The sequence below is a fragment of the Hyaena hyaena genome, unplaced genomic scaffold, assembly GCF_003009895.1.
Source record: "Hyaena hyaena isolate Hyena2069 unplaced genomic scaffold, ASM300989v1 scaffold_622, whole genome shotgun sequence".
NCBI classification, from domain to species: domain Eukaryota; kingdom Metazoa; phylum Chordata; class Mammalia; order Carnivora; family Hyaenidae; genus Hyaena; species Hyaena hyaena.
This window is the reverse complement of record NW_024081253.1, coordinates 982,802-986,848: the sequence shown is the minus strand read 5'-3', so window position 1 is coordinate 986,848 and position 4,047 is coordinate 982,802. Positions and strand designations below refer to the sequence as shown.

Genomic DNA, 4,047 nt, shown 5'->3' with positions numbered 1-4,047 from the left:
ACATACAAATGCAAATGTAACTTACATCGATAGTAACTAAACATGAACTCTAACCAGCTCATTTTGAACTATAAATTAATAAAATATTACCTATATATATGAAGGTACATAGACAAAGAAACCACACAAGGGAAAGACAAATTAGTATTCACACATGTAATCAGTCTGGGATCATAAAACCAAGGTAGGAAAAGATCAAGGCCAAATCATTTGATTCACCTCCACATATCTAACCCACACAGTTTCCACAGAAAACAGAGAACTTACTGGAGGCATCTATTGTCTTTCCTCTAGAGTTTTCAGAAGATGGTATGAGGTCTGCTCACTAAACTTTTCAGTGAATAGGTCCTGGAAGAAACACTTTGGGGGATTTGCCGAATGACAACATAACGAATCCAGTCTTCCTCACATACCTTAAAAGGAGCGTAGATGTCTTTAAAAAAAAAAAATTCATCCATAACTATCAAGTTAATTGTCCTTAAAAGTTCCAGGAACTAAAAGGTTCTCACCATTAGTCACTTTCCCAAGAGCTCTATGCCATTTACTTCTGGTCAAGGATACAGAGTCATGAGATAAAGGAAGGCAGATGTTCAGCTTCAAAGATAAATACTGGGGATTTCTCAAGGACAATCCCCTTCTCTTGAGCAGCTTTATGTGCATTTAAAAAGTAGGCATATATCACTTCTCAGCCTTTTGGCTAAGATCAAGTATAGTATCTGTTCTCATCAGTTTAAAAAGTAGGCATATGCATGTGCATGCGTGCACACACACAGACAGACAGACACACACACACACACACACACACACACACAGAATCATGCTAACCTGGATATACCACAAAAGGTTACAGGAGACACATGGATCATTCATGCATTCCTCTAAGTTTTTTTCTTTCTGATTTATCATTTTCATATTTTGAAAAGGATAATTAAACTAATGTACCTGAAAACTTGAGTATTTGCACATATGGGGAAGATTCAATCATAGAAAAGCAGGTTGTTAAGTTACAACAAGGATTTTTCCTTTTTCCTTTATCTTTCATTCATATTTCACATGCTGAGTGAGAGCAGAGTCAGAATGTCTTCCTCTTCAGCATGGGCCCTTTGGGTGCCCAATATCAAAGAGTTGCTACTGGCCCATGCAAACTCTTAAGCTGAAAATAACTATTATAAAATAATTATTAAACAACCACAGGGCCACATTTTACTTACTTAAAAAATATTTATTGAACACCAACTATGTGGTAAGCACAGTTCCAGGCACCAGGGAAACAGTAATAGATAAAAAGACAAACATCTGCTCTTGTGGGAATTATATCCAGTGTTAGCAAACAATTTTAAAAAGTAACAAGTAAATATATAGAATGTTAGATGATTATAATTGCTGTAGATGAGAATAAAGGTGGGAAAGAAAATAAAGTGTTTTGAAGAGTTGCAATATAAATATCATAGTCAGTCAAGACTTCACTGAGAAACCAAGATATAAACAAAATCTAAAAGAATTAAGTGACCAATCATCCAGATATTCAAGAAATATTCTTCTAAGGGGGGGAAACAATTTATGCAAACAATGTGCAAAAGACATAGGCAAGAAAGAAATATTAGGGGAATGAAGTACTCAAGAAGGACATAAAGTTAGAGAGATTATAGAAGGTCAGATTCCTTACAGCCTTGTAGGACATCATAGTGACTTTGGCTTTGCTATGAGTAAAATACAGTCAGTGGAGGATTTTGAGCAGAGCAATAAATAATCAACTTTTTAAAAAATTCTCATTCTGGCTGCTATATTGAGAATAGCTTAAAGGTGAGGGATGAGATGGAGGAGGAAAAAAGGAAGACTGGATAAGAGGTTATTGCTATAATCCAAGTGCAGGATAATTAAAGCTTAGACCACGTTAGTAGCAGTGGAACTGATAGGAAAGAATCAGATTCTGAATTTTAAAGACAAAGGTAACAGGACGTACTACAGACTTGATATGAGAGGTATGGAGATTGACTGTAAAGATTGGCTCTAAAGGAGCACCCACAAACTGGAATTTTTATATGTCCATGGAAAACAGAAAGAATTTGACAAAAGTAAAGTAAGAGCGATGGGAAATAGGGACATCTTAATTTTGAGACACCAATTAAACATTCAAGTTAAAGGGAAGATATTCAGGGAGAGATAGAAATTTAGGAGATGTACAACATATGAATGGTATTAAAACAATAAGAATTAATGAGATGACTCAGGAATTAAATTAGAACAGAATAGGGGTTTGAGGACTGAGACTAGGACCCCTCCAAACTTAAGTCAGGAGATGAAGAGGAACCAGCAATGGGAAATGAAAAGAAATGGCCAGTGAAGTAAAAGGAAAACCAGACTCGTCCTGGAAGACAAGTGAAAAAATATTTCAAGGAGGAAGTGATACTTCCTGTCTGATTTCACTCATTGTTCAGGTAAAAAGGGGATTGAGCATAGATCTTGGTTTCAGTAACAGAAGATTTTAGTGACATAGACAAGAGCAGTTTCTGTGGAATAATGAAAGCAAAAGCTTGACTCATTATAAAATGGAAATGAAGAAATTAGAGATGGTGAACATAGTTTATGCTACTATGGGAATTTACCGTAAGAAAGACAAAAATCAAGGCAGTAGTTGAAAGGGCGTAATGAGATCAAGAAATGTAGGTTTTCTTAACGGGAAAATAAAATTAAGGAATAAATCCATGTTTATATCCTGATGAAAAATATCACCTATGCAGAGAGAAAATTCCAGTGGAAAGAGAATTTCTGGAGAAATATATTCCTAGAAAGGGAAGAGTTGGCTCTGGCCTTCACCAGGAGCAATTCTTACATGGTAACAATAGAGAAAGTAGAATAAGTGGGCACAGAGGCCAGAGGTTGAGTAGATGAGGTAGTGGGAATTTGCAGGAATTCTCCTTTAATTGCCTCTATTTTCTCAGTAAAATGGAAAACAAGATTATCACATGGTTGTAAAGGTTGAAAGAGTAAAAGTATAACATAATTGAAGGGAAAAACAAAAGTAATATCCAGAGAGAAAGATCTGAGACTTGCTCTTAACTGGCCATCGGTTTAAAGACAAACATCTGAAAACAAACAAACATCTGTGCCAGGGCTCAAGACAGGACAAGATGTGTTTGTACCAGAGTCTCCATGTGCAACACAGCCTGTGAAGAGATAAAGAGGGCCATGTACTTAGAGCTGCACTTAAAGGAAATGAAACTCAGTAAAGATAAGTCAAATCTGGCTGTTCACTTCTGCCTCTAGTTCTGTCCAGATTCAACCATTACCACCAACAGGTTTCAGTTTTACCACCAAATAGTTCTTGTGTACTTACACATATTTATCTGGCAGGGGGTGAGGCATGTGAAGAATGGAGTATTTCTTTATTTTATTTGTTGTTTTAAAAAATTTTTATAATGTTTATTTTTGAGAGAGAGAGAGACAGACAGACAGACAGAATCCAAAGTTGGCTCCAGGCTCTAAGCTGTCAGCACAGAGCCCAATGCAGGGCTCAAACCCACAAGCCATTAGATCATGCCCTGAGCCAAAGTCAGAGGCCTAACCAACTGAGGCACCAAGTCACCTCTGTTTTATTTGTTTTTAATGAGAAATCCCAATTTACTAGGCTTTTATATTTCTGTTATAAAAATTTCTGTTTTATATTTCTGCACAAAATGTGTTGTATTTCAAAATTGGCCTAAAGTTGACTGTTTTTACCTAAACTAAACTGCACTTTTTTCATACTGCAGTGGATAAAATTGACATGTTCCTCTTTGGATTAGAGCAAAACAATTGCATATGAACACAACAAAAAGATTTTCTGTGAATGAAATGTGTAACATTCTATAATGAAAACTATATGTATGAAGTATATTTTTCCATATTCTATATACTTAACTATGGAGGTTATATCAAAGTTAGAACTTTGATAATAGAGAGGTTATAATGAAAACTATATGTATGAAGTGTATTTTTCCGTATTTTGCATAATTAACTATAGAGGTCATATCAAAGTTAGAACTTTGATAATCTCCAATGTTTATT

At 35.4% G+C, this 4,047-nt stretch overlaps 1 pseudogene; it reads left to right on the top strand.

Annotated features, from left to right (window-relative positions):
* Window positions 1-677: 677 nt before the first annotated feature.
* LOC120249011 lies at window positions 678-788 on the top strand (annotated as a pseudogene).
* Window positions 789-4,047: the final 3,259 nt, after the last annotated feature.